This window comes from Mustela nivalis (genome assembly GCF_964662115.1).
Source record: "Mustela nivalis genome assembly, chromosome: 8".
NCBI classification, from domain to species: Eukaryota; Metazoa; Chordata; class Mammalia; order Carnivora; family Mustelidae; genus Mustela; species Mustela nivalis.
The window spans coordinates 60,498,018-60,516,728 of record NC_139027.1 but is presented as its reverse complement, the minus strand read 5'-3'; the positions used below and the strand labels follow the sequence as shown (position 1 = coordinate 60,516,728).

The 18,711-nt window shown below is 44.1% G+C and overlaps 1 pseudogene across 1 annotated transcript; it reads left to right on the top strand.

The window, feature by feature from the left end:
• The first annotated feature begins 887 nt into the window (after window positions 1–887).
• LOC309870628 (activator of 90 kDa heat shock protein ATPase homolog 2-like) lies at window positions 888–18,671 on the top strand (annotated as a pseudogene). The gene is made up of 9 exons: window positions 888–1,078; window positions 2,304–2,493; window positions 12,844–12,929; window positions 14,739–14,853; window positions 16,049–16,137; window positions 16,730–16,751; window positions 16,845–16,930; window positions 17,325–17,427; window positions 18,316–18,671. The product of its transcript is annotated as an activator of 90 kDa heat shock protein ATPase homolog 2-like (transcript).
• Window positions 18,672–18,711: the final 40 nt, after the last annotated feature.

The window sequence follows — 18,711 nt, the reverse complement described above, 5'->3', positions numbered from 1 at the left end:
CAAAATTCTTTTTTGAGGGGATGAAAACACTCTGAACACTTTGTTGGGGATCAAACACTACATAACTGGGATGGTGTTTTGGAAGACGATATTGGAATGTAGTAGCTTCATCAAGCAAATGGAGAAAATGTTCTCCACCAGTGAATTTGATAAGCACAGTCCACAGGCAAAAGACAAGTCAACACAGGAGAAGAGTCAGAAACTTCCACCCTTTCATTGTCATCTGTTTTCCCTGCTGTATAAATACCTAGAGACACCTCAGTAACATTTTCCCTATAGTTGGTGCCGTTTTTGCTGGACGGTGAAAATTCGTGAAAGGAATCAACATCCGTTTAATGATTGAAATATTGCGTTAAGCAGCAATAATATACACTTGCAAGCACATTCTTTGGTCATCTGTGATGATTATGTGAATAAAATGTAAACATCCCTGGACTGAGAACTTGGTAGCTCGTGCTACTTGCACAGGTGTTGGAAAGACGTGAGAACCAGCGTGAACCAACTCTGCAGGAGCAGAATCTGAATACCGCGTGAAGAGGGCACGCGCGGCGCACACCGCCGTGCACCCTGGGCGCGCTCGGACCCCGCGCGACCCGGTCGCACCGCAAACAGTGCGATCAAGCGCTTGTGGCGCGTTCTCCACCACCGGGGTCACCGAATACAGTCCGCGCGGCCGCCCCAATAACCCACCAAGAGGCGAGTCTCGGACGCCTCTGCCCCTGTCGCTCCCGCCTCCCGGATCCCGCACCCCGCGCCGACCTTTGCGGCCTCCGGGCCTCTCCACCCCCCACCTCGCGACCCAGCCTCTCGGATCCCGGGCCAGGCTCTCGCTCCCTCCGCTCCCCGCGGCGGGGCGGGGCGGGGCGGGGGCGGGGTTTCCGGGCACTTAAGCAGCGCCGCGAACGCTGCGATCCCGGGCTCGGAGGCCGGACACGGCACGGCATCGCGGGCCGGTGTCCTTCCTCGCAGTCCGCCGAGGACGCGACGCCAGCGCAGACATGGTCGAGTGGGGTCACGGAGACCCGCGCTGGATCGTGGAGGAGCGGGAGGACGGGACCAACGTGAACAACGGGCGCTGGTGCGGCCGGGCGGGGGCCGGGACCGGGGCTTTCGGGCCTCCTCCCTGCCGAGCGGCGGGCGGGACGGTGGGGGCCCCTCTGCGAGCAGCCGGGTCCTCGTGCCTGCGGGGTGCAGTGGCCCGGCCTCTCTGCGCCTCCCGGGCTGCGGAGCTCCCTCTGTGGGGGCGGGGCCTGCGCAGGTGCGGAGGAGTGCCTCCTCCACCAGCAGCTCAGAGAGCGGCTGTGATTAGCCTCTGCTGACTCTGGAGACGGGGGAGGGGGCTTACCTGCACTGGCTGTGGGATTTCAGTTTCCTCCTTTTCAAAGTTGTTCTGGGCCCCATGAATGGTATCTGCCTGGCCTCTTAAACTTTGCCGGTCTGTGACCTTAAGAGTTCTCCTCCCCCTCCCACCCCTCTTGATGTTTTTGGAAGTTATAATCTTGGGAGGGGGATGGGGGGTGTTGGATTGTATGTAGTGGAAAGAACAGGAATTTGGATCTCAGCTATACATCTAGCCTGATGGGCCTCTGGTGAGCCCTGCTTTCTTTCTAGGAGTTTGAACAGTTGCGCATCCCCTTTGTACGTCCTCTGGGACCTGGGCTGATTTCTGCCTCCCTGGCTCTCGCAGGGTTTCGGGAAATGATGTGGCATCACTGGGGTACCCTGGGGTACCTCAGTGCTATCAAGCTGAGGTTGAGGCAGGTTCAGTGCAGAGCAAGGCCGTCAGCCTGTGAGCGGGTTATGAGGGAGCCCTGACCTCTCCTTTCCCCTCATTGTCACCAGGAACACACCAGCGACGTGTCTCATCTCATTTCCACTCGCTAAAATGGGAACATTTATTTGGGAGGATCGCATGAGATAATAGATGCACTCGATGATTTTGTCCTGTTTTGATTAAAACTACTTCAGTTATTACTACCTTTTTGTACAGCCCAGACTTTGTGCATCCATTTCCAGTGGGTGAGATTGCTAGGCTCCTCTTCCCCCAGAATAAGCCAGTGTTTTTAAGCCAAAACACTACTTTGCACAGTGGATAATAATATCTTAAGGAACAGAGAAGGAATATTAAAAGATATTTGGTAGAAATCTGGTTTAACTTTGAAGGCGGCAGGGTTCTCAAGGCTGCCTGAGAGGGAATGGGCTGCCCTGGGCTGGTTCCGGGCATTCCCCTGACTCCGCAGTCTGGGCATGTGGCTACCAGCTGGGGCCTCCATTCACGGCTCTGTCCTTCTGGTCCCTGGCAGGACAGAGCGGGATACCAACAACTGGCCCAAGAGGAAGCTCTGTGACCTCCTGGTGGGCTTCATCGTGGAGAATGAGGTGGCAGCGGTGACATCTGTGAGCTGAAGCAAGTCGAAGGTGAGGCTTCTTGAAGCAGGCGCAAAGGAAAGCTGATTTTCTTCTATGAGTAGAACATCAGGCTGAGGTGGAAAGGTAACAGGGGGCTCAGGGCATAGCTGGGGGCTGGAGGCAGCCTGGGGGCCCAGTGGGCTCATGTATTATTCATGCATTCACTAGATATTTTTAGAACTCCTGATAAGGGCCTAGCACTCACTGGCCCCTGAATTTGGTGCGTGTAGTTTCAGATACCCTTTGGTCATGTAGAGTGCCTTGTCCAGCAAGCTGTTGGTTTCCTTTCTCCCAGCATCGTTTAGAACTCTTTGATTTCAGCAGTACTCTTGTCTGCCAGGCACCTGTGAGCCCTAGACTTCTCTGGAGCTGCTGGAGCACTCTTCCCGGAGACAGCTGCCAGCTGACTCTTCTGGGTTCTTGTCCTGAGTGAAACCACCTGTCTCTACTATAGAAATTGCAGGTCCCTTCTTTGAACTGTCTCCCTTCCTGCTTTATCTTCTCCCAGAGCACTGATATTTGGTATCTTTTTATGGTTTCTTAAATATATTATTATTTTGTTCTCCTCCTACCCCCATTCCTCAGGGCAGGGATTTTCTCAGCTTTATTGGGATCTAATTTACATACCGTACAGCTCACGCCTTTAAAGTATACAGTTCATTGGTTTACGGTACACTCATGGAGTTGTGTAGCCATCACTACAATCAGTTTCAGAACATTTTCTCCACTCACAGAAACCCTGTACCCATTAGCAGTCACTCCACACTCTTTGGCAAACGCTAATCTGTTTTCTATTTCTATGGATGGATTCGCCTATTTCTAGTCTCCGTCTCTATGGATGGATTTGCCTATTCTGGATGTTTCATAGGAATGGAGTCATAGAGTATGTGGTCTTATGTGACTAGCTCCTTTTGTAAAAGTTTTAATTCTGGTGTAGTTAACATAAATGTTAAATTAGTTTCAGGTGTATAATACCGTGATTTAATAATTCCATATATCATCCAGTGCTGATCATGATAAGAGTACTCTGTAATCCCCTTTATTGTTTCATCCATCCCCCAACTCCCCTCCTGGTGATTACCATTAGTTTGTTCCCTAGAGTTAAGAGTCTGGTTTTTTTTGTTTCTTAAATTCTACATGGGTGAAATCACATGGTATTTGTCTTTCTCTGATTTATTTAGCTTCGTATTATACTCTAGCTCTAACCATGTCATTGAAAATGGCAAAATTTCATTTTTTTAAAAGGTTTTATTTATTTATTTGACAGAGAGACACAGCAAGAGAGGGAATACAAGCAGGGGAGTGGGAAAGGAAGACGCAAGCTTCTTGCCGATGGGGGGGCTCCATCCCAGGACCCTGGGATCATGACCTGAGCCGAAGGCAGAGGCTTTAACCCACTGAGCCACCCAGGAGCCCCTCTTCTGCCCATTTTTAATTGGATTATTTATTATAATTTTTTTTAATCTGATTTTTTTTTTTTTTTTTTTTTTTTTTGGTCAGTGAGAGAAAGCACAGGCAGGCAGAGTGGCAGGCAGAGGGAGAAGCAGGCTCCCTACTGAGCAAGGAGCCTGATGTGGGACTTGATCCCAGGGCGCTGGGATCATGACCTGAGCGGAAGGCAGCCGCTTAACTGACTGAGCCACCCAGGCATCCCTGGATTACTTATTTTTTAGTGTTGAGTTGTAAGAGTTCTTTTTTTTTTTAATTTTAAAAATTTATTTTTAGTGTTTTTTAAAAAATATTTTTACTTTTTTTTTTTTTTAAGATTTTATATATTTATTTATTTATTTATTTGTCAGACACAGAGAGAGAGAGAGAGAGAGAGCAAGCGAGCATGCATACACAAGCAGGCACAGTGGCAGGCAGAGGCCGAGAGAGAAGCAGGCTCCCAATGCAGAGCAAGGAGCCTGATGCTGGACTTGATCCCAGGACCCTGGGATCATGGCCTGAGTCAAAGGCAGCGGCCTAACTGACTGAGCCACCCAGGCATCCCTTTACTTATTTTTTAAAGTAAGCTCTAAACCCAACATGGGCCTTGAACTCATGACCCCAAGATCAAGTCACAGGGACTATAGCTGAGCCAGTGAGGCACCCCTATATAAGTTCTTTATATATTTTGAATACTAACCCTTTATCAGTTAGTAGGTTAGTAGGTTGTCCTTTAGTTTTGTTAATTATTTCCTTTGCTATGCAGAAGCTTTTTATTTTGATGTGGTCCCTTTTTTTTTGAGCTCATGCAAGTCGGGGAGGGGTAGAAGGAAGAGAGACAGTCCTGAGGAGGCTCCACACCCAGCACAGCGCGGGAGGTGGGGCTCAATCCCAAGACCCTGGGATCATGACCTGAGCCGAAATGAAAAGTAACCCCCTTAACTCACCGAGCGATCCAGGCGCTCGTTTTGATGTAGTCCTAATAGTTTATTTTTGCTTTTATTTCTCTTGCCTCAGGAGACATACCTAGAAAAACGTCCCTTCGACGATGGCTGACGTCAGACATTACTGACTGTGGGGCACCTGGGTGGCTCAGTGGGTTAAAGCCTCTTCCTCTGGCTCGGGTCTATGATCCTGGGGTCCTAGGATCGAGCCCCACATTGGGCTCTCTGCACGGTAGGGAGCCTGCTTCCTCCTCCCTCTCTGCCTGCCTCTCTGACTACTTGTGATCTCTCTCTGTCAAATAAATAGATAAATAAATCTTTTTTAAAAAAAATTACTGATCAAAAGAAATGAAATCTTGCCATTTGCGACAACATGGATGGAACTAGAGCGTATCATGCTTAGCGAAATAAGTCAAGCAGAGAAAGACAACTATCATATGATCTCCCTGATATGAGGAAGTGGTGATGCAACATGGAGGCTTAAGTGGGTAGGAGAAGAATAAATGAAACAAGATGGGATTGGGAGGGAGACAAACCATAAGTGACTCTTAATCTCACAAAACAAACTGAGGGTTGCTGGGGGGAGGGGGTTTGGGAGAAGGGGGTGGGATTATGGACATTGGGGAGGGTATGTGCTTTGGTGAGTGCTGTGAAGTGTGTAAACCTGGTGATTCACAGACCTGTACCCCTGGGGATAAAAATATATGTTTGTAAAAAATAAAAAATTTAAAAAAAAAAAAAAAGAAAAAAAAATTACTGACTATGTTCTTCTAGGATTTTTAGGTTTGAGGTCTCACATTTAGAGGACTGGCTCCTCTCACTTAGCGTAACATTTTCAAGGTTCATCCGTGTTGTAGTGTGTTCCATTCCTTTTTATGGCTGAATGATACTCTGTTGTACAGATACAATGCATTTGCTTTATCTGTGCATCAGTTGATGGACATTTGTGTTGCTTTCATTCCATAGGTCATTTGGTCAGGGATGGATTGGTTTTGTTTCCAGGTCTAAATCACTGTCTGGAATGTTGTTTTCCTGTTGAAAGACAAAGTTTCTTCTCTGATGCCTAGTTCCTGGCTGGTTGCCAGTCTGTGCACGTAAATACTTGTTGAAATAATCATGGATGTGAAGACAAAGGTGAAGAGGAAGAGAGGGAGAGACTTAATTCTAGAAGGTTGTACTGAGTTAAAGTTTGAGCCTCTGCTCAGGGGTCCATTCCTTTCCTGAGGGTTGGGTCAGAGTCCCACAACAAGCTGGCGTGGGCCTCTGCCCTGTTGGCCGTGGGCCTTTGCCCTGTTGGCCGCTTTGCTCGAGGCAGCCTTGAGCCCAGGGAGGTGCTCATGAAGCAACAAAAGATGTCCACTTCTGCCTTGGAAGCTTCTGACTGGGGTTTGCTCTTAGTTGCTCCCTCATTGTGCAACTGGCTGGATTGTGGCCGGGTCTGGCAACTTTTACCCCACCCCACACCCCCCAACAGGACTCTGAGGGTCCCAGGGAAGCTCATTGTCTTGTGTCTCTTCTGTCTCCCTCCCCTCAAAGCAGCAGCCTCTGCTTTTGGAAGGTAAGACTGAGCCCCCCCAAGGCAGGAGCTGAAGGGGGGCCTGAACAGGGCCTGCCATGACCGCTTGCTCGTTCTTCTCTAGCAGTGAGTCCTGGAGGTGGCAAGTGGGACCTTCTGGGGAAGAGTCAACATTCTGGTCTTTTTTCTTTTTTTAACTGAATTTTATTTTAATTTTTCCCCATCTTTATTGAGACACAGTTGACTTATAACATTGTATAAGGTTAAGGTATACAGCAGGATGATTTTATATATACGTGATGGAAATGATTACCGCAGTGAGGTTATTTATCACGTCCCTCTTCTCATATATTACAGTTTTCTTGTGTGGGTGTTAGGAACTTTTCAGGTTTACTTTTTTAGCAACTTTCCAATAACAGTACAGAGGTGTTCACTGTAGTCATGAGGCCACACAGGACATCCTCCGACTTCCTCTTGTGACTAGAAGTTCTCACGTTGGTGTCCCCTGACCACCTTCCACATCACCGGCTCCCTGCAACCACCAATCTGCTGTCTCTAGGAGTTTGTTTTTTCTAGATTCCAAGTACAAATGAGATCATATAATTTTTGTCTTTGTCTGACTTCTTTCACTTAGCATAATGCCCTCAAGGTCCATCCTTTTTGTCCCAGATAGCAGGATTTCCTTTGTTTGTATGGCCGAACAATATACTGTTGTGTGTGTGTGAGTGTATCCACCACATCTTCTTTATCCATTTACCTGTCACTGGACACATATGTTGTTTTCATGTCTTGGCAACTATAGTGCTGCAGTGAACATGGGGTGCAGATGTGTCTTTGAGATATTGATTAACTTTGGATAAATACCCAGAAGTGGAATTGCTGAATCATATGGTAGTTCTATTTTTAATTTTTGAGGAACTTCCACACACAGTTTTCCACAGGGGCCACGCCAGTTTGCATTCCCACCCCACAGTGCAGGAGGATTCCCTGTGCTCCGTCTACATCCCCGCTAACACCTCTTGTCTCTTTTTGATCTAGCTGTTCCAGCAGGTGTGGGGTCATACCTCATTGTGACTTTGATCTGTGTTTCCTTGATGCTCAGTGGTGCGGAGCACTTTTTCAGGTACCTGTCATCCATCTGAATATCTCCTTCGCATAAATGCCTATTTAGGTCCTTTGCCCATTTTTAATGGGATTATTTGGGAGATTTTTGCTGGCAAGTTTTCTGAGTTCCTTATATATTTTGGGCATTAACTTTTTATTATTAACATATAATGTATTATTTGTTTCAGGGGTACAGGTCTGTGAATCATCAGTCTTACAATTCACAGCACACACCATAGCACATACCCTCCCCAGTGTCCATCACCCAGCCACCCCATCCCTCCCAGCCCCCTCCCCTCCAGCAATCTTCAGTTTGTTTCCTGAGATTAGAGTCTCCTATGGTTTGTCTCCCTCCCTGGTTTCATCTTGTTTCCTTTTCCCCTACACTCTCCGATGATGTTCTATCTTGTTTCTCAAATTCCTCTAATCAGTAAGATCTTTTGATAATTGTCTTTCCCTGATTGACTTACTTCGCTTAGCATGATGGGTAGTAACTTCTTATCAGATAAGGTTTGCAAATATTTTCTTCCATTCTGCAGGTTGCTCTTTCCTTTTGTTAGTGATTGTTTCAGTTGCAGGAGCTTTTTAGTTTGATATAGTCCTACTTGTTTTGCTCTTGTTGCTTGTGCTTTTGGTGTCCTATCCAAAAGTTATTGCAAAAACCAGTGTTTTCTTCTAGGAGTTTCTTCTAGGAGTTTCTGATCTTTAATCCACATTAAGTTAGTTTCTGTAAGTGTTGCAAGGTAAGGGTCCAGTTTCATTGTTTTGCATGTGACTGTGACGTTTCCCTAGTATTGTTTAATGAAAAGACTACCTTTTACCACTGAGTATTTTTGTCTCTCTTGTCAAATATTAGTTGATCATATATGCATGGGTTTATTTCTGGGTTCTTGATTCCATTCCATTGTTCTCTATGTCTGTTTTTATGTCAATACCATACTATTTTGATCACTGTAGCTTTGTAGTAAATTTTGAGATCAGGAGTTGTGATGCCTCCAGTTCTGTTCTTTCTTAGGATTGCTTTGGGTGTTTGAGGTGTTTTGTGGTTTCAAACAAATTTTAGAATTGTTCTTTTTCTGTGAAAAATTCCATTGGCATTTTGATAAGGTTATATGGAATCTACAGATGCTTCTATAGATTTTTTTTCTTCTTTTTTTTTAGATTTTATTTTTTATTTGGCAGGGAGCACAAGTAGGCAGAATGGCAACCAGAGGGAGAGGGAGAAGCAGGCTCCCCGCTGAGCAGAGAGCCCGGATTTGGGGCTTGATCCCAGGATCCTGGGATCCTGACCTGAGCTGTAGGCAGCCGCTCAACCAACTGAGCCATCCAGGCACCCCTATAGATGCTTCTTATTTGCTTTCATGTGCTAATTTTTAGCTTAGTGTGTGGTCTTTTTTTTCCTAACTCTCTTTGAGACAAAGTTAGGTTCTTTATTTGAAATCTTTTTTTTTCCCCCCCTTGATGTATATGTTCAGCACTAAAAACTTCCAGTTTAGATCTGCTTTTGCTGCATCCCGTAGGTTTTGGTATGTTGTTTCTATTTTCATTTGACTCAAGGTATTTTTAAAATTCCCCTTTTGATTTCTCTGAGCTATTGGTTATTCAGGAATGTTTTATTTATTTCCATGTATTTGTGAGTTTTTCAGCTTTCCTCCTATTAACTAATTTCCAGTTTCCTACCATTATGGTTTGAAAAGATACTATAATTTCTATATTTTTTAATTTGTTGAGACATGTTTTGTGTCATAACATGATTTATCCTAGAAGACGTTCCATGGATACTTGACTAGAATGTGTATTCTATTGCTTAATGGGCTGTTTTATATATGTGTGTGAGGTCCACTTGGTCTATAATGTTTAAATCTACTGTTCCTTACAAATTTTTTTTTTGTCTGGATAATCTCCATTATTGATGGTAGGGTTTTAGAGTCCCCAGCTATTACTGTATTGCTGTTTATTTCTCCTTATTCTGCTAGTATTTCCTTTATATATTTAGCTGCTTCAATGCTGGGTACATAAATATTTACTATTGTTCTATCTTCCTGATGAATCAGTCCCTTCAGCATTATATAATAACCTCCTTTAGGTTTCTTTTCTTTTTTTTTTTAACCATTTTTTCTTAGTATTTTGTCTAATACAAGTATAGCTACTCCTTTTTTTTTTTTTTTAAAGATTTTATTTATTCATTCGACAGAGAGAGATCACAAGTAGGCAGAGAGGAAGGCAGAGAGAGAGGAGGAAGCAGGCTCCCTGCTGAGCAGAGAGCCCGACGCGGGACTCGATCCCAGGACCCCGAGATCATGACCTGAGCCGAAGGCAGCGGCTTAACCCACTGAGCCACCCAGGCGCCCATAGCTACTCCTTTTTGAGGGGGGTTACCATTTGCTTGAAATGTCTTTTTCATCCCTTGACTCTCAGTTTATGTGTATCCTTTTAAAGTTAAAGTGAGTCTCTGTATTATAGGCAGCATATTGTTGGATCTTTCTTGTTTTTGTTTTAATCCATTCAGCTATTCTGTGTCTTCTGGTGGAGAATGTAATCCATTTATGTTTAAAGTAATTATTGATAGGTGAGAAGTTACACTTGCCATTTTGTTTTCTAACAGCTTTATAGATCCTGTGTTCTTTGCTTCCTCTCCTGTCTTCCTTGGTGAGCTGATGCCTTTTCATGGTGGTATGCTTTGACTCCACTATCATAATCTTTTGCATATCTACTATGGGTTATCCTCAGGTGGTTACCCTAAGGCTTATATGAAATATATTTATAACATGCTATTTAAGTTATTAACAACTTTGGTAGCATACAGAAATTTATACTTCTTCCCTCCTCAGATTGTACATTATTAATAATACAGTTTACATATTTTCATATTGTGTGTCCAGTAACAAATTATTGTATTTATGGTTATTTTTATTATGTTTTAACTTTTAAAGTAGAGGTGTAAGTGAATTATGCAACACCATTGCAATATTTGATGATCTGACTTTAACTATATATTTACCATTACACATTGGGTATATACATTCATATGGGTTTTACACATTCATATATTTTTATGATGCTAATTTTAAATAACCTATTTTCTATTTCACTAATGCTTTCTTCTGTTTGGTCAGTTTAGCTATTAAAGCTTTCTGTGGAATTCTTCAGTTCAGTCATTGTATTCAGCTCCAGGATTTCTGTTGTGTTTCTTTGGTTTTTGTTTCTTTGTTGAATTTCTCATTTTGTTCATGCAGTGTCCTCCTAATTTTGTCTGTGTATTTTTATAGTTCACTAAACTTCTTTAAGAGATTTATTCTTAATTACAGAATGCATAGTTTGTGGATCTTCATTTCTTTAGGATTGGAGCTTTATGAGTTTCCTTTGGTGGTGTTATGTTTACCTGGTTGTTCATGAGCCTTAATTCCTTATGTTGGTATCTGCATATGTAAGTGGTTTCCTTTTCCAGACTTCATGGGTTTGCTTCAGTAGGAAAAGACCTTCACCATTCAGCTTAGTTTGGGTTAGTTGGTGGGTCATCTAGTAGCATTTGTGGTTGGCAGGGCATGCTGTCAGGGTCTCTAGTTGCGTGGGTCCGCTGCCCATACTCTGATCAGGGTTGGAGGCTGGGGCTCTACTCTCTGGGCTCCTTGGTTGGATGGGTCTGCTGGTTGGGCTCTGTGTTCAAGCAGGGTTGCTGAGCAGACACCCCGGCGGGTTGTAGCTGCTGGCTGTACTGCATGGTCACATGGGGCCTCTACATGCGTCTTACAGTACCCTCTGGTTGGGAGCTGGTCCCTGGATGTGTTCCCTGGAAGGGCAGTGCTACTGTGCAGACTCTATGATTGGGCAGGGCTATGGTGGGTCTCTACCATTGCTCCTGGTTGGGTAGGGTCTCAAGCTATGGTCCCTGACCACATGGTTTTGCTGGCTAGACTCTGTTCGGCAGGACCATAGGCAGGGCTTCATGATTAGACCTGGCCTCAGGCTGTGCTTTGTGATTAGACTGTGCCCTGAAGTTGGATAGGTCTGAGGCTTCACTTCAAGATCAGGGAGCCACTGGCTATGCTCTGCTGTTGAGCAACGTTGCTGGCTGGGCTGGCTCGTGGGGATGGGCCTCCAGCTGTATCCTGTAGTTTGCTGGGGCTAGGGGCTGTGTTCTGTGTTTGGATGGGGTCACTGTCTAGGCTCCCTGTCTGGACAAGGCCAGAAGCTGTGTCTGACGTTTGGGTAGGTCTGTAGCCTGGGCTTCAAGGTTGCTTAGAGTTACTGTTCCGGCTCCCTGGTTATGTGGGACCAGAGACTGTGCTCAACCATTGGGCAGGGCTGCTGGTTTGACTTCCTGCCCAAAGTGGGGCTGGAGGATGGGGTCAGTGGTTGCCCAGATTCTCTGGTCAGGCTCCTGTATGGTCCGGATGATGGGAGACTACACTCAGTAGTTGAGTGGGGCTGCAGATTTGCTTCCTTGACTGGGTGGGGTGGTAGGATGGGCTCCAGAGCTGGTTTCAGTCCATTGACTGGGGATCCTAATCAGGCATAACTGCCAACTAAGCTCCCTAGCTACATAGGGCTACCAGCTCAGCTCTGCAGATGGGTGGAATTACTGGCCAGGATCTTTGCTCATGCTCTGCTAGAGCAGGAACATTGTCCAACAGGATTTTGAGTGTTGGTTAGTGGAAGTTTTGCCTTGTTTCTGTCTGTCTGATTCCCAGTGGTCCCTGTGAGCCGAGACCCAGGCAGGCCTTCTAGGAACCATCCCCCAATGCTAGGGGACCTAGAGGTCCACCTTTTTCCCCACTGAAGAAACCACAGCTCCCTGCTGGCATGAGGGAGGGGTGATTTGGTCAGTTTTTTTCACTTCTCCTACCCTTCTCATTTGGCACTTTGTCTCTGGTCCATAGGGGTGCATTCAGGGATTTTCACTGTGGTGTCTGTGGATAGCTGCTAGTTGTCTTGTGATGTGGACAGAAGTTGGGAATAACCTATGTTGCTGTCTTGATGTCCCTGAAATCTGCATTTTGGTATTGAGAGAAATCCAGCTACGTGGAGTCCACACACATCTTCCCCAAGCCACCACCTGCCTCCCCTCATGCTTTCCCTGATTAGACCTCATTCCTCCTTTCTGGCCTCCCATCCCATACGTGACTCCTCTTCAAGATAGCCCTTTATCCTGCTTTGACCAGGTAAAGAATATGGGGAGAGGAAAACAGAAGCATTGGTTAAAGGCCCACTTCGCCCTCATGCTTCCACCTGGCCCCTAGTTTTGTGTACACTCTCATTGGCCAGGTTTTGCCTCCACCTTCCTTGTTCTTTTACCACTGTTTTGGGCCAGGAGAACACCTGTGTGGTGGCAAAGCCTTAAGCCTGCCTTGTCATCCTCTGTGGTGGTATCCCGTGAGGAAGGTGGGCAGTTTTGCATAAACCAGTTGTTACTTTGTAATTGAAGAACATATTTTATTTTAGGTGTAATTAAAGAATCTGGTGCAAAGCACAAGGGATTGATTGAAATAATCAACCTTTCTGAAGAAAGTGAAGTAGATGACACTGAGGTGAGGTATCTGCTGGTTTCTTTTGTTTAAAAGGTCAAGTTTCTGCTATATATATTGGGCATTTGAAAAACTGTTAATAGACTGTGATTCCTGTACGGCAGTTTTGGTGAACTATGTAGGATTTGTTTGCCAAGCAGGTGTGCTAGACTGTGGGAGGCAGGGTGAAGTGTGGAGCGGAGGGGTGTAGGAGGAAGAAGAGGAAGCGCCAGAAGCCCTGTGACTGGCCTGCATTCCAGGTGTGAGGCCCATACAGGTGCCCGTGCCCTCCCTGGCCCCTTCCTCTGTGACTCCGGGCTGGTAGCAGGTAAATGTGACCGTGTACGGACTGGAGTGTGCTCAGGTGGACGAATGGGGTTTTGTTTCTGCATCTTTGCGGTTTCCCTTTAATAGTGAAAATTCTCCACTTTAGCTGTCCCCTCTTTCAGTTATATTGCATGGTTTTGGTAAACTAGTTGCGGAGTTGCTTTTGCCTGGCTCTCCTGGGGGGTGGAGCTTTGTGGAGCTCCCAGATTTGGTTTTCAGGGACTGTCCTCTTGAAGCTGAGAAGCTTGCTTCCTGGGGGAAGAAGGGAATGACTATTTGTACCATTTGTTGATTTTCCAAACTAAGATAGTTCGACAGAGGGTCTTTTTGATTTGTGAACATATTTAAATGTGAATTCTTAACAAAGATAGAAAAACTAAACCATACTTAGATACATGCCTATGACTGGCCGTTAGTAAAGGTTATAAAATGCCATGAAAGTGGGGCTCAGACCCATCTTCAGATGTGAGGTTCCATGTTTAAGGGCTGTGATTTCACTTCACTATATTAAGATCCAGCTGGAAAGGTTTTCATCAGCATATTAAGCTGGCCTTTTAGATTCAACCCTTGGTGGCGTTACATGACACACTGGGACCTGGGACCCGGGATCAGGACCAGCTCAAGGGAATCACAGGAACACTGAGTATTTCAAACCAACACCTCTTTTCATTCTGAGCATACCACAGAAGCATTCCCAGGGTGGCATTCGGATGCTTCCTCCTTCCTGTCTGCCCTCTTCTCCCCTGCCCCCCTTGTTCCTTCTCCTCCTTCCCTCTGTCTTCCCTCCTTTCCCCGGTTCCCTCCACATCAAAAAAGTGTAGCTCCAAGGCCACTTTATTGTGGGAACTTGATTTTCCTAATTACACTGGCTTTGGGGTTCTAGACCAGCGCTGTTCAATAGAAATACAATACAGAATTTAAATTTTTCTAGTAGCCATATTAAAAAAGTTAAAAGAAACAGGTGAAATTTTAATATTTTTATTTAACCAAATATATAAAAATACCATTTTAACATGTAATTAGTATCAAAATTACTGAGATTTCACATTCTTTTTTTGTATTAAGTCTTCAAAGTCTGTTGTGTATTATTTTACACTTCTAACGCATCTCAAATCAGACCAGCCACATTTCAAGTGCTCAATAGCCAAATGTGGCTAGTGGCTACCATACTGGACAGCGCATTTCTAGACCCTGATAAAAGCCATGGGGTGACTACATCATCAATATAATACATATACATATACACATAACATTTTATATGCAAATTAAGGGGTTCACATTTTTAAGAAGTCCACTCCAGATTTGGCCATCAACCCAGTCAATGAACCTTTGATTTAAAAAAAAACCTTACATGTTCTCAAAGTCTGTGAAGAAATCTGGCACAACTCTCTTATATCCACTTCTTCCTCTTCCCCCAGGATCACAGCACTTCTCCCAGCCGTATGTCCTCATGTTGTGAGAGTACATCAAACCAGATTTTTCTTAGGTTATTTTTCTGATTTGTAGGTGAACGTGAGTAAAAAGAAAGGAGATGGGGATATACTGAAGGATCTTATGAAAACTGCAGGCACCGCCACGGTCAGGGAGGCTCTTGGAGATTACCTGAAGGCACTTAAGATGGGTAAAGAAGGCAACCCTTGTGAACCAGAGGGTCCCTTTTCTATTTACCTAAGTTATGCTCTGTACTGTGGTCTGGATCCCCAGGTTAGGGTGATGTCTGTGAGGCTTCTGAAACAACTCTTTATGCTGCAGGATAAACTGTAATCTGGAGGTTGAGAACTAGTCACAAGAAAGACCATAATTAGTGACTGTTGGTATCCTATACACCGCAAACTATTTTGCCTATGGAACTGCTGAGAGTTTTCTGGAATGGCAATTCATTCAGTTGTTTGTATAATTACTTGTTCCAGGTTTATCTTCCCTCCTAGAGTGTAAGCTCTAAGGGGGCATGGAAGGTGTGTGTCTTATTCACTGCTGTATCACCAGCTTTTTGCACAATTCCTGGCATATAATAGGTGCTTATGAATAAATCTTTGTTTGAATGAATGAGTGAAGGAATGAGAGGCATTACAGATAAAATTGAGATTTACCTAGATGGTATCTATACTGTGTGGAAGTGAGGTCATTCCTTGTCTTCTTCCCTAAATTAGCTGCCAGGCACAAGGACTGAGGGGCCTGTATATCCGCACCTCATCCTTGGACTCTGTTATCAAGGTATGAGGTGCTGCCTGGCCCACAGGTTGGAATACTGGGAGGCCAAGCTTTGGGAGGTGGTGGTGAAGCAATTAAGTAGGTGAAGGTCATAAAGCTAGTAGTTTTATAAAATGGAGTTTTTAGAAAAAAACATTGAAAATATCATACTTTTATCAAGAACAAAATAAAAGAGGCATTTGAAAAAAAAGGCATTTGTTCCTATGGAACTCATGTTCATAATTAGTTTTATATGTTAAAAACATGGTAAGGTCTTGAAATTCTCAATGATATATAATTCTTTATAAATATCAGTTCTCCTATTTTCTTATAAGCTGTTTGGATTTTCTGCCTTATTGGTGGTGCTCAAAAAGTTTTTTTTTTTTTTAAAGATTTTATTTATTTATTTGACAGAGAGAGATCACAAGTAGGCAGAGAGGCAGGCAGAGAGAGAGAGAGGAGGAAGCAGACTCCCTGCTGAGCAGAGAGGCCGATGTGGGACTCGATCCCAGGACCCTGAGATCATGACCTGAGCCGAAGGCAGCGGCTCAACCCACTGAGCCACCCAGGCACCCTCAAAAAGTTTTTTTTTTGATCAAAATCACTTCTTGTATATTTCTTTTTAGAATTTACAATGGGAATGATTTTACCAAGGGAAGCCATGGCAACCCAGGAATTGAGAGTTAAAAGGAAACTGAGTGAGAACACCCTGCAGGTATGACCTGTGAGGTCAGGATGCAGGGAGGGGTAAAAGGAAGTGCTTAATGAGGGTGCTTCAAAGTCCTAAATGATGAACTGGAAAAGGTTAGTGAGGAGGGCTGTTTCATTCATCTTTGCATCCCTTGTCGTTTTGGGGGGAAGTAATGAAATGAGACTTCTATTCTTGATGGAAGGGAATTTATACATAGGCCTTCTTATGAGATAAATACATAGTTCCAAGACTGTGTCAAAGGTGGGGTTCTTTGGCAGGCAACGATTATAAACCAAGCAACTCTGAGGTTCACCTTCCACAATGGAAAAACCTCTCCAGCCTTTTGGGTTGGGAGGTTTTAGGTCCTGTTCTTGGCCTCTGGTGTTGGGCAACTGACACCCTTTAGCTTTAAGTACTATTGTCCTTTATCTATTTATCGTTATGCCCTTTGGGCCATTATGTCCATGTCCAGGAAGGATCTGGGATATTAAGCAATGGTCTGGGAGTGGAACAAAGCTGAAGAGCTCCAAGGAACAATGAGCTCTGTTTCACGGTAACCAGGATTGGTGGTGCTAAAAGGCTTTTCGTGCTATTTCCATGTGTGTGGAACGTGTAGTATGAAATTTGGGGACATTTTGGTATGAAGAGTGGGAGACTGCATTTTAAAATCTAAGTAGCTTGATCCCTGGCATGCTAGTTAGTTATCCTTCGGATCTCTTCTCTTCTTTGAGATCAAATCCCCATTGTGGTACTGCACATGATCGCACTCTTTGACGCCACTACAGAGCAACTGTACCGCGTCTTCACTGGGAAAGACGTAAGTAACTTCCCAAGCTAGGATCTTCAGTGCTGACACTGGGAAAAAAATGTGCCACTAAGAAGCGGAGCTGGTTTTCCACTTCCCATATGGCTATGTTCTTAACAACTAAGGGATCGATCTAGACGGTGGGGACAGAAGTCTTTAGGATGAGTCTTAAAAAATTCAAGGGAGTACAAGATGGGCATTTTAGGAAAATAGATTCACATTTAGGGGATAGATTTTGGAGTTTTCTCCCACTGAGGGAGAGGGAGAGAAAGTTTTAAGTAAAAGCTACAGATTAAGGATAAGGAAAAAAAAAACCCCAAACTACCTTGTTAATACTTTGGGTTTAGGTTAAAAAGGTGATAGGGCACACTGGATTAACATGTCTGCTATATGTTTGCTTGGTTAGTTGGTGCAAAAATTTTCTAAATATCCTGCTGTACTAGAACTGAAAGGGAGGGAAATTCCTAATGTTTGCAGGAGCATCACCGGTGAGTATGTAGGACTGGGAAGTAAGCCTTACGGTTAAAGAGAAGCTGGGACTGACTCTTCTGTTAATATGCTTTTTATTTTTTTAAGTAGTTTCTATAGCCAGCATAGGGCTTGAGCTCATGACCTCAAGGTCAGGAGTCACATCATGCTCTTCCCAATGAGCCAGCCAGGCACCCCAATATTGCTTTTTAAAATCCATGCTTTTAAAACTTGCTTTTTTTTTTTTTTTTTTTTAATCTGAGCTCACAGAAACTTGAGAACATCATAAAGTTGGTCATAGTAAAGCTATGTGTACCTGGTTGTAAAACAAAAAATGTTAAACATATTAATGATAAAGATGAAGACTTAGTTCTAAGCATAGTAGATGTGCTAATGCTTATGGTTTTAGAAGAAAGAAGTTGAATTCTTAACTCATGCTCCACAAGTTTCACATTTTGGCCACCTAAATCACTAAGGTCTGCATTGCCTCACCCCTGACATCAACTCTGGGTTACCAGTGTCACTGCACTTCTGTCCTGGAGGTCAGTGCTGGCATGCAGGAACAGTGCATTTTCAGTTGGTGCTGACATATAACCTGGAAGATGGGACTGTACAGTTGTTGACTCAGTATTTTAAGTGCTCAGGGATTTTAATGAAAGGATTTTCTGTATTGGAAGTTTTAAAAGCTGTTTTAAGGGAATTTCCCCTTTGTTTTAAGTTGACAAATAAAAAGATCATCATGAAGCGGAGATGTAGGAACTGGCCAGAAGGTATGTTACTAGTATTCTTTGTTTTAAGTCTAGAAACACTCAAGCTCACACCCATGTCCCGGCACCCTGACACACTATTAAAAAAATAACAAGGTGTAGTACCCTATGGACAGTTTTCCTTTGCGTAATGCTGTAATAAGCTTCTTATCTTCTTTCTAGAACACTATGCAAGAGTTGCTCTGAGCTTTGTGCCTATCCAGGGCAGACTGAATTACAATTAGACTGTTCAGGAGTTCCTGTCTGTAAAGAAGAGCATAGAATTCTGTTGGCAGAAGCAGCATTTTGAAGAAATAAAAGGTTTACTGCGGCTGACCACCCTAAATGGTTGAATTAGAAGATTTTATAAGGGTATTACTTTTTGTAAGCAGGAAAAATGTCTTCCCCATTATTCCTTTTAAAAAAGACACTCTTAATTTATAGTGGATGAAATCCATGAGTTTATACAGAATTCAAAGCACCGTTTGAACCTTTACTACAACTAGACTCTTACGATTAAAAGTAGCAAGCAACCTGGATATTGGGTATGAACCTTACCTCCCATAGCGCTCCTTTGAG